The following is a 12,923-nucleotide window of genomic DNA, read 5'->3' as shown; positions in this document are numbered from 1 at the left end:
GGAGGATAGACAAAGTAGGTAAAGGGATTAACAGGCACAAACTTCCAGTCATAAAATAAATAAGTTATGGGGATGAAAGGAAAGCATAGGGAATACAATAATATTGTAATAATTGTGCATAGTGAGATAGTAACTACACTTACCGTGATGAGCATTTTGTAATATAATTGTCATCTCACTATGTTGTACACCTGAAACATAAATAATATTTTATGTCAACTATACTTCAGTAAAACAAAAAAAACTTAGCACTCAACAAAATACAGTTTACAATGTTCTATATCCAGTAAAAATTACTAGACAGATAAAGAGGTAGGTAAATAAGGTTCATAAGCAGGGGAAAATTCAGTCAGTAGAAACTCATCCAGAAATGACAAAGACGATGGAAATAATATACAAAGCTTAAAACCATTATTGTAAATATTCCCAAGCATTTAAAGGAAAACATGAACATAACGAAAGAAAGGAAAAATAGAGAAAAGAATCAAATGAAATGTCTAAAGGTGAAAAAAAAATGTCATATCTAAAATGAAAAAACAGGGGTGCCTGGATAGCTCAGTTGGTTGAGTGTCCAGCTTCGGCTCAGGTCATGATCTCAGTTGGTGAGTTCGAGCCCGGCATTGGGCTCTGTGCTGACAGCTCAGAGCCTGGAGCCTGCTTCAGATTCTGTGTCTCCCTCTCTCTCTGCCCTTCCCCTGCTTGCACTCTGTTTCTGTCTCTCTCTCTCTCTCAAAAATAAATAAACATTAAAATAAAATTTAAGTGCAGAAAAGAAATGATTCACCTAGGATTTTTTATCCAGTGAAAATATTCTTTGAAAATGACGACAAAAATTAAGATACACTTAGAGAAACAAAATCTGAGAGAATGTATCACCAGTAGACCTGCACTATAAAAAAATAAAAATATTAAAAATAATAAATAAATAAAATATTAAAGGAAGTTCTTCAGCTGAAGGAAAATGATTATCAGACAGAACGTAGATCTGTTATTATCAGAGAGAACATAGATCTATATGAAAGAATGAAAGCATATTAGAAATGATAACTATATGGGTAACTACAAAAGACATTTTTTTCTCATTTAAAAATTTGTACAAGAGATCTGACTAGAGTAAAAATAATAGCAATGTACTGAGAAGTTTATGACATACTTAAAAGTAAAGTTAGGACAAAAATAGCACAAAGGAGCAGAGGTGGGAAATGGAGGCATGGGGGAAGGAGGAAGGGAGGAAGAGAGAGAGAGAAAAGTACAATGAACCCCCATATACTTTTCACTCTGGCTCATCAATTGTTCAAAATTTGCCACTTTTATTTTTTTTCTCTCTCTCATGTGTTAATTCAGCAAATTTTCGTTGAATTATTTGAAGATAGTATGCTGACATGAAGATACTTCACCCATAAATACTTCAACGTGTGTCTCTTAAGTACACAGATAATCGTCTACATAACCATGATACAATTACCACACTCAGAAAATATAACATCATTATAATACTGTCATCTAATATAAGTTCATATTACATATTCCCAACTGTCCATAGACCACATGTTTTGAATCCAAAATTGAGAATCCCTCCCAGAAGGAAGTTCCCCAGCACTAGGATTGTATCTTTCATGTTCCTGTCACCTCTCTGGCACCACAAAAACAAAACTTGGTTTACTCTCATCTCTACTGAATTTCAGCTATTCTTTTGTGTGAATGTTTCCAAGTCAGGTGTCCATTTGCACTTATTTCTGTGACTTAATATTTATTTGGGTATTTCTTGGGTTACAGTCCACTTCTCCCATGAGAATGTTTCACAGGGTAGAGATTGTTTCCCTCTAACCTTAAATGTATTCCCAGAATTTAGCAAGTGTTTGTCACATAATAGGTGTTCAATAAATATTTTGGGAATGAATGAATGAATGAAGTGTTTAAGTTGTGGAAATACCTCTATTTCTTTTATGTTTCTCTGCATGCCATAGAAGGGGCCCTCTGTGGGAATGTAAAAGGTCCTTGTTAACAGAAAATACTCAACTGTTCAATTTCACTGTTCCTTTTGTACTTTCCTTCAACATTTAGAGAGCAGAAAAGGAATATAGGGAATATTGGATTTGATCTCCAAATCAGTACACCAAAATGTAAGAATCTAGTTAACTATGGAGAGAACTTATTTCTGTGGCAAAGGAAGAAAATTTTTTTCATAATTTTGATACAGCCCTCTAGAAAAATTATTTACTATGCATTTCCTAAGTGTCAAACACTGTGCTAAATACTTTACATGCATTTTCAAATTTTATTGTTTTATTTTTTAAAGTCAGATTTATTGAAGTATACTTGACATTCAGTAAAATTCATAGTTTTTTTGTGTATACTTGTGTGAATTTTAACAACCTCACAAAGTTGTGTAACTATCATCATAATCATCACCTCTTATGTCCCTTTTACACATGTTATTTAATCCTCCTAACTACTTTTTTCAGGTATTTATATTCACCATTCTTATTCTGGGAGGAAGAAAAACTAAGGCTAAATGCAACTGAGTAACTTATGTAGGATACGTAGTAGGTGGCAGGGCTTGGACACCACACAAGGTCTGTTTGACTCTGAATCTCAGGATTCAAGTAGTTGGGGTCCCATTATTAACCTGTGGTATTCCATTTGTCCAGCGTTGAATTTCCCATTTTGTTATACAATGGAATGACCATAGTCCTGTGGCAACAAGAGGAAATTAAAGTGATCCTTTAAAACATGCAAAGGATACAGTAAATGAATTACAAGATGAATATTATGTCAAATTAGAGATACACACTATCTTTTTAAAAAAAATTTTTTTTAATGTTTATTTTTAGAGAGAGGGAGAGCACACATACAACCGGGGGAGGGGCAGAGAGAAAGGGAGACAGAATTCGGGACAGGTTCCGTGCTGTCAGCACAAAGCCAGAAGCAGGGCTCGAATCCACAAATCCTGAGATCAAGACCTCAGCTGAAGTAGGATGCTCAACTGACTAAGCCCTCCAAGCGCCCCTGTATACTTTCTCTTTACACAAGATTAAAGCAAGTAAATTTTTAGCTCATTAATATGGTAGTAAACACTTGTTTAGTTTGAATTTTAACTTCACTTCACAATTGAGGATTCCATGAGTCCCTTGCATCTGGAAGTGCGCTAGGATAAAATTTGGGGTTTGGTGACTGCCTGACATGTCGGACCCAGATAGTTCCTGTCCTCATGCAGCTTACCGTCAAGTTTCACAGATAAAATGATTATCTGCCTTATGACTTTATTCAGCATTCTGACATGATGGTAGTTATAGCTAGATCCTGGCTCTGCTCTGGCCTCCCTGATTTCCAAAACCCTCTCTACCAACAGTGGCAAAAGTGAAAAAGCAGCGGAAGCCAGAGGTCAACCAGAAGGTCAGAGTCACCTTTATCACACCCTTGCATGAAGTCAGCCTCAAGCTGTAGGAAACAACTAAGTAGTTCACGGCTAAAACCTGGTCTGTTTTAGAAATACATAAGCTAATAATCCTTAAAACATGGAATATAAAATATGTTGTCCCTCCTCAAAGTTGAAACTCCAGAAGGCCACACACTTGTTGAGCAACAATGTAATCACTCAGAGCATCAACAAAACTCTTTTGCAATTGCCTTCAAGCCTTTTATATTTTATCAAGAAAGCTTTTAACGCTAGAAGTAGACCAATATTTCCATTGCACGATCTAATGCCAAATATGTTGCCTTGAGCTAATTATGTATCCATATTCAGCACATATGTTTGTACCTAGATGTTTGCTTATAGTCACAAAATTTTGTTATTCTCCAATCTATTCTACATTCAATCAAACCTCTGCGGTGTCTGGTGATGCTGTTATTACAAACATCATTGCCATTAACCGACTTTGAGTCCTAGGAGACGCCTGCTGAAGATTATCCCCTTCATTGGTATATTATGAATATTAATGCTAGAATAAATTTAAGAATGCCTAGAGAGAGTGGTTCATTAGTTAATTATAGACAATCCTCACTACATGAATAAAGCCTGAGTACATGATTTAGATATGGAGATTTAATGTAATAGAATGATCATACATCATGTTTATTTCAGTACATTTAATGACAGCAAATTTATTTTTCAAGGATAATTTTTTTTAACATAGAGTAGAGGTATCTAAAGCCAAAAATAGTTAATAAAGTAGATGATCCAAATAAGTTACTTGTTTTTTTTTTCCAGGGGGAGAGTATAAAAATTAGCTATGTTTATAAAGTAATGTGAATTGTTTTCCTTGTGCATTTCTTTAACTAGGTTTAAAGGCAATTGCAAAAGAGTTTTGTTGATGCTCTTAGAAATTTCATTATTGTTCAACAAGTAAGTTGTCTTCTGGAGTTTCAACTTTGCGAAAGGACAACATATTTTATATTGTTATGTTTGCTTGAAAAGGTCACCCAACTTTATATTATACCTTTTTTTTAAGTTTATTTATTTTGAGTTGGGGGGGGGGGCAGAGAGAGAGGGAGAGAGATAATCCCAAGCAGGCTCCATGCTGTCAGCATAGAGCCCAATGCGGGGCTTGATCTCATGAACCATGAGATCATGACTTGAGTTGAAATTAAGGGTTGGACTCTTAACTGACTGAGCCACCCAAGTGCCCCTATAGTTATACCTTTAAGCTAATGGCCTTAATTCAAGAAACTAATTTTGTCTGTAAAGAGAATTGGGAAGCTGGGAGTTAACCCTGGAATTTTTAATATATGCATCCTTAGTCAATCAAATAAGCATGGTTCAGGGCACCATTAAGTGCTATGTGGGACCCAAAGTATCTTTTAGGAATTTAACATCTAGTTTAACATAGGACTAGTAAATATGAGATGATTTGATGACAAAATAAAGAAGTTGTTGCTTTGATGTGAGTTTTTAATTATTATTTTATCATTAGCTTACTAATCGAACGAATAAAACTAATAAATTTCATTTTTTTTTTTCTATTCCTTGGGTGGACCTTAATCTACTATTACTCCTTCTCTCTTCCTTTCATGGCCTAAATAGCTAATCAGGACAACACCCATACCTTATTTACTGAAACATTCAAATTGTTTGGACGAGGCCTATCCTGCAACTAACTAACATATGATAGATTTACATACCACATAGGTTAAGCATTGCCCTTCCATAGTAAATTGAGAACATTATGTAATTATTCCATATGAGTGAGGATTTTGCAAGAGAGGACATAATTATTATATGAAGAAATGAAATGAAATTAATACTTCTCATTTGTATTGTTTACTAACTTGTATGAACTACATATTCCTGGATTTTTAATTCATATTTGCCATTTTCTGAAAAAGGATTTGAGACAGGTGAGTGAAGTATAGATAATACATAAGCAATGGGCTGTGTAGGTTGGTTTCTGTACTCAGAACTTAGAATATAATTTTATACCCTGTAGTAATAACATAATAAAAGTGGTTTAAATGTTTAAGCAACCACCTTCAAACACTGCTTACCTTGATAGTTGTGGGTAATATACATGAGTGAAGTTAATCCAGGAGTTTCTATAATTTCATGTCCAGAACAATCCATATCAATGTGGGCTGATTGTTCTGACTAAAAGGACCAGGCAATTCAAAGCAAAAGTTAGTGTAATTGATTTTCCTCCTACTGAATTGACATTGGCTATGATGTACCAATTACCTAAATTATTGGACTCTGGATTCATGCCCATTATATCAGATCTGAAACAGGTTGTCATTTTGTTGTATTATTTTTTAAAGGTTTTTAATTTTTTTAAATGTTTATTGATTTTTGAGAGAGAGAGAGAGAGAGAGAGAGAGAGAGAGAGAGAGAGAGAGATACAGTTTGAGCTGGGGAGGGGCAGAGAGAGAGGAAGATACAGAATCAGAAACAGGCTCCAGGCTCTGAGCTGTCAGCACAGAGCCTGACATGGTGCTCGAACTCACGAACAAGGAGATCATGACCTGAGACACCTAGACACCCTAAGATTTTATTTTTAAGTAATCGCTGCCCCCAATGTTGGGCTCAAACTCACTATTCTGAGATCAAGAATCACACTCTCCTCTGACTGAGCTAGCCAGGTGCCCCAGATTGTCATTTTAAAAAGTAGAATTAAAGGGCACCTGGGCGGCTGAGTCAGTTAAGTGTCCAACTTTGACTCGGGTCATGATCTCACAGTTCGTGGGTTCTAGCTCCGTGTCAGTCTCTGTGTTGACAGCTCAAAGCCTGGGACCTGCTTCAGATTCTGGGTCTCCCTCTCTCTCTGTCCTTCCCCCACTGGTGCTCTGTTTCTCTCTTTCAAAAATAAATAAACATTTTTAAAAAAGTAGAATTAAGTGAGGTCATGTAGTAGACATGGTCATGTAGCCCAATATCCATGTCTCCTTCTTTAAAACATTTGATTATATCTGAGATGAGAAATGTACCCAACTAAAAATACTTGATATTCCAGTCTCTCTTCCAGATGGGAGTGTCCATTTGACACCATTTGGGGTAAGAGATACAGATGGATGCCCCTGGGCTGGGTTTGCCTTCCTAAATAAAGTAGTAAACCTTTAAGAGGAAAAAGTCTCTGGCCTGCATCCTTTTCATTTTCTTGTCTTCTTCCCTTCTGGGATATGAATGTTATGCCAAAGAAGCATCTTATAAATCCATCTTATGACCCAAGAGATGGTGGGGCGGGAAGACAGAAGTATCCTGCGACAATGATGCCATCATGGAGCCATTTCCCTAGCCCTAGTTATTTACCTCTAGGTTTCTAATGTGAGAAATAATACATTTCTATTTTGGTTGAGTTTTCTGCCATCTTCAAATTACACAGGCTAAAAGCATAAGAGACTCTTAAAAACTGAGAACAAACTGAGGGTGGATGGGGGGTGGGAGGGAGGGGAGGGTGGGTGATGTGTACTGAGGAGGGCACCTTTTGGGATGAGCACTGGGTGCTGTATGGAAACCAATTTGACAATAAATTTCATATATTGAAAAAAAAACAACAACAAATTACACAGGCTATAAAAGTGCCCTAACTGGTTGACCAAAAAATGGTAGCTGTTCTCTGTGAGATTTGGTGAATAGGAAACATTTTAGGAAAGCTTTAATTAATTAATAAATTGATATGAAAACACATGAGAGAGGGGAGGCTGGCTGGCTCAGCCGGTAGAGCATGTGACTCTTGATCTCAAGGTTGTGAGTTTGAGCCCCATGATGAGTGCAGAGATTACTTAAAAAATTAAAAAGGAAAAACAGGTGAGAGAATCTAATGGCAGGGAGGTAAAAGCAATGATATTATTAATAATTATTATTAGAGTTAATCTTTATTGAGTGGTTACCATATGCCAGGCACTGTGTTACATGTTACATGTATGTTATCTATATCTCACTTATTACTTCCAGCAATCCTATGGGGTAGCACTAGAGTTATCCCTATTTTACAGGTAAGATGGATGAAGCTTGGAAAAGTTAAATAATTTGCCTTCGGTTACACAGCTAATTGGTGGTAGGGCTGAGATTCTGGTTTTTTGTTTTGTTTGTTTGTTTGTTTGTCAGGAGGTTGGTTCCATCTGAGACCTCTCATGGCTTGCTTCTCATTGTGTCCTCACATGTCATCTGTGTGTTTGTGTCCTACTATTCTCTACTAATGAGGATACCAGTCGTAGTGGATTAAGGCCCACCCTAAAGAACTCATGTTAACTTAATCCCCAAATAGTGTGTCACATCCTCAGGTGCTGGGGGTTAGGGCTTCGCCTGGCCTGGGATTCTTAACATCATGCTGTGTCTCTCCTTAATCTTCCCTTCTTCCCACAACTCCATAGCCAGATGAGAAGATTATGCCCAAATATAAAGGGACAGGATGGGAATTTGACTCAGTCCAGGAATAAGTGGGCAAAGATTAGTAGCAGAAGAGAGTTGCCCAAAAAGAAGTAGAGGAGAAAGCATTAGCTCACAAAACAACATCCTGCTTTCTAAATGAGTCTCAGATTATGATATGTAGGCAACAAAAAGCAAGGCAGGAGCAATTCGTGATGAACAGAATTAACTGTTAATTCCTAAATATGAGTAAATGAGTACCAGGAACAAGAGAAATCTGAAAAGGAGGAGGAATGGTCTGAAATCGTCACTAGGAGAGGCAAAGTTATAGACTGCCCTGCAGAGCTTCTTGATTGAGAAGGGTAGTTTACAGAATTGGACTTGTACTTACACTGATGTGTATGCACTAAACGATAGTATGTGCTCACTAAAGTGTAGTTGTGACCAAGAGAATACCCCTCACAGACCTCTAGGTGTGAGTGAAAGTGGTTGACCAGGGGCCCAAGGTGAACTCTGAAATCCACGTTTCCCACATGCTGCTCATGGCCAAGGCCAATGAATGAATGTGGCCCAGACTCTAAGGCAGTCCTAATCCTAGGAGACACCCTCTCCCTTGATTGATGACTTTGGCTTGAGGATTCTTCAACATTCCTTGCTATGCCTTCCTTAGGCTGCAATAGCTGACTGATGGCTTTCCAGGCCCTTTCCTGTGCCCCCTCCCCGATTTTCTATCACAAGGATTTGTCCTAATAAAACCTTTGCAAATTTGATATCCTTTCATACTCTTTTGGTATCTGCCTCTGGGAGGACCAGACTAACACAAGTGATAAATGATTTCCTAAGAAAATGTCTTCAGTCTGGACTTAGCTCTCAAAATCTAGATGTCTTTAGATGTTACCAAAAATTTACACAAGGATTCTTCACAGGCAAGCTCCATTTTGTATGCTGTCTTGGCATGAACCATAACTGAAACCCCAGCCCCCCTCATACACACTCTCCATCTAATCAGTAACTATTTCTCCTTCCCATCCCACCCCCACTACCTTTCTTGTCATTTTTCAGTTGACTGTAGTAGCTTTTCAGGTGTTCCCATTGCCCCCAGAGGCATCTCTGTCAAAACACCCTTGGTGTTGTGGTCTGAGGAAGCTTCTAAAACCACAACTCTGATCATATCACGCCCTTAATTGAGACCCTTCAATACATCTCTGTGGTTACAGCGGCAGCTTTAGAACCTTCCGGAGGTGACCCACTGGAAGAAAGAAATTCTACATCACAGCACAATGCACACATACTTATATAGGATATGCATGTATGTGCATAATATACCTGAAGTAGAAGTTTTATGAGAAAAATTTACCCTTGCTACTTGTGATGCACTGTGATATCTTCTATTTTATGCTACTGTATTCTTTATAAAAATGTATTTCACACAAAAACAAGCATTGCAAACCACTAAATTGACCTCATTATCTACTAATAGATCATAACTTACAATTTGAAAAATCCTGGTCCAGAGGATAAAATCCAAATTCCTTATCTTGGTTTCAAGCCTTGTCCTGATAAAACCCCCCACAACAATTTTTTAAAAATATTTACTCATTTTTGGGAGAGCGCAAGCAGGAGGGAGGGACAGACAGAGGGGAACAGAGGATCTGAAGTGGACAGGCTCAGTGCTGACAGGCTGACAGCAGGGAGCCAGATGTGGGGCTCGAACTCATGAACCACAAGATCATGACCTGAGCCGAAGTCAGAAGCTCAACCGACTGAGCCCAGGTGGCCCCGCAACAACAATTTTGGCTTCATTCATTTATTCATCTCACCAGTAAATAGCCTCCGAATGCCCACTACCTGTCAGGCACTATATGGGGAATTAAACAGTGAATAAAGGCTCAGTGCCAACCAGAGAAGAGTGTATTTTGTGAAACACAGAGCAGTGAAAAGCCTATTAACATTCAATGATAAAATGAATGTTCGGGCAGCACATAGAAAGTGTTTTTAGGCCATTCTTGGGGGTGTAGAGAGCACTTCCCAGAAGAAAAGACACCTAACAAATTAAGTCAGAATTAGCCAGGAAAAGGGAGCAGTGAGAAGTAGTGTCCCAGGCAGAGGAAATAGCTTGCTTGTAGCCCCAGAGATGAAAGAGGGTAGGACGTTTTTGAAGAGTGAAAAGTGCCTCAGTGAGGCTGCCGGGCAGAGCCCATGGTAGAAGATGAAGATGGAAAGGCAGCAAATGACCCACAGACGCTGTTGAAAGCCACTCTTTCAGGTCAGGGTTTTCCAGATGTCTCAGAGATGCCTTGGGGACTGCAGGAAGACACAAGATAAAGGCCAAGCAGGTTGGGCTCTCCTTACCCCCTTCAACTTGAATAGCAGTGGCACAATATTAATATTGTAGGGGCCAATGCAGGCCAGCCAAGACGTACCACAAGAGCCCATTGATGATTTTGATTGAAGTTACTTAGGAGTCAACCAGGGCAAGGACCTTCAGCCCCTCCTTTATGGAACTCCCTCCCCCCCCCCCCCCGCAAAGCAGAAATCTTCCATATAAAGCACACCCTTCCTGTACTAAGAAGTAAAAGCACCAGATAGGAGCTTTGAAGCCAAGAAAACTACAAAAAAAAAAAAAAAATTTGTTACTTTTTTGCTACTCTACAACCTCAGCCCAAACTCTAGTTAGAAGTCTTACTAATTGAAACTCCTAAACCCCCGTTTTCTTTTTTCTGTCACTTCCTCGTGAATATATTGTCTCTTTGTCTAAAAAGCATAAATACCACCTGTTTGGTCATTTCCTTAGGCCTCAATTTCATTACTGAGCTTCCATGCACACATAATAAGGCTGTTTTTTTTTTTTTTTTCCTGTCAATCTTCCTCAAGTAAATTTTAGTCCAGCTAGTAGACCTGGAAGGGTAGAAGAAGAATTTTTCCTTCATATAGCATTTGATATAGAACATTCTGGAGGAAGTATGGGGAATGGATTGGAAAAGGGCCAGGTGGACAGGGGCCCCAAGCCAGGGTAGTGTCAGTAAGAGAGGAAGAGGACGGAAGTGGAAAGAATTTAGAGTTGAGAAGAGAACTAGAGTGCACTTGTGACAGAATTCTTGAACAAGCCTCATCATTTACACTGGCAGCATCTTGTTTCCTTTGCCGAGAACGTGGGTTCTTAACCTTATTTATTTATTCTTATTTTGGCGGTGGATCCCTTAGTCCAGTGAAGTCTATGGGGCCTTTCTCAGAAAAATATATTTAAATGCAGAAACATACATATTATTATAAAGAGACCCAATTATATTAATGTAAAATTATCCAAATATACAAAAAAACAAGTTTGTGTTATAGTATGTTTATTAAGGTAAGAAATAAGAAGGTCTCACAGTGGAGTCTAAAACCTACTCTAATTTCAAAGTAATAATACATGTAAATAATATTTCGAGACTATGAGTCAACTGCAATGTCAAGTTGACTGCATCTATGTTTCAATCAGTGGCAAGTTACAAGTATCCCTAATATTACTTCAGTTTGTGGCCTGTATTTATGATTGAAGGAAATTCTAAATTTCAAAGGGAGGAGGTTAGTGAAAATAAAGATGTAATGATCTTCCTATACAAATTCTTCAACCCCCTGAATTTGAACCACAGACTTCTTGGTTAAGAGCCCCTGGCTTAAAAGTCCTTTGCTTCCTTGTCTACCTGTTGTATCCTATCTATCCTGCAAGACTTCTTTTATACGTTGCTACTGGTTTGTTCTTGAAGCTAGGTTCCCATGATGGGTGTAAATAGTTCTATTACAGCCTGTTAGGGACTGTTGCAGTGATTTGTTTACTTATCAGTTCTCTGCCACACTGGAATGAGAGTTCTTTGAGGGAAGAAATTATTTCTGGTGCGTCTTAGTATCCTGAGTACCTTGCATAGCTGCACACAGGAAAGCCTACCCTAAATGAATGAACACATTGTTCTATGAGAAACACTCATCATTTTATAAATTGCTGGGAAAACGTTGGGCGGGGGGGAGAGAAAATGATACTTTATTTGAATCTATCTTTCAGGAATACAAAAATTTCATGTTACGGTTAGTGGATGAAAAGAATGTTAGAAAATCTGCCTAGAAGAAGGCAGTGAATAGAATAAAGATGCATAAAAAAGTGCATGGAAATGTGGGGCAGGCAAGTGAAAGATTGCTGTTTAACTTTGCTCTTTGCTCTAATGGCAATCCAACAAAGATGAACAGTTTTTCTAAGGAGAAGTTTAGATCATGGGCCAGAAGCAGTCTTGGATACCTGAGACAGGTGAAGTATCAAACTTCCTGAAGGCTACTTCTTAACTTCAGTCTCTGAATGGTTAAAGAAAGGATTTACAGGGAAGCTAAACTTTCAGAGCCCTACACTTGCATGAGCCCTTTCTGAGGCCATTCAATTTTGTTTTTGTAAATTATTTATGAGCATGTGTGCTTTCTAAAGAGGACTTCCCAAACTGTATGAGCCTTGAGACCCTGGTTAGAATAGTGGAAAAATGTTACAGAATTGTGCCCAGCTCATAGTATGCTCAGTCCTGTCAACTAACTAACCAGACAAATAATGGATACATGATGATGTTTCCAGCTTTCTGACATATAATATCTTACATTTGCAGAATAAAACACACTCACGACACCCCAGCATGACATGATTAGTTTGTCCCTGCTTTTGATCATTCTTTTATTCCTTTCCTGAAATATTTATGCCTTTTCCTTCTCTTTCAGGCTCTTAAGCCATGCCAGTTTTTTAAAGCCCAAGGTAATAGATGGATCTTAGAAACACAGTGATGGGTAGAGAATGTTTCCGTTGTAGCGTTTAGAGAAACATGAAAAGTAAATCATGGCTTGTGTCTGGTAGTGAGAAGGCCAGAGGAGAAAGATAATGGAGAAAGATAAAGGAGGAAGGTGTGGGCTGGCTGTGCCATCATATCTGGAGGTGAATGCCAAAAGGTAATGATTATAAAGTGGACTTGTAAAAAATTCAGCACTTAAGCCACAACAAACTTTTTTTTTTTTGAGGTAAACCTGAATACTTTAATTAAAAAAAAATTAGGTGGTTTAAACCATACTGCTTGTCCCTAAAATTCAGAGGGCCTTTAGAAACATACTATTT

Source organism: Panthera uncia, assembly GCF_023721935.1.
Source record: "Panthera uncia isolate 11264 chromosome B2 unlocalized genomic scaffold, Puncia_PCG_1.0 HiC_scaffold_24, whole genome shotgun sequence".
Taxonomy (NCBI): domain Eukaryota; kingdom Metazoa; phylum Chordata; class Mammalia; order Carnivora; family Felidae; genus Panthera; species Panthera uncia.
This window is presented reverse-complemented; position numbering follows the sequence as displayed.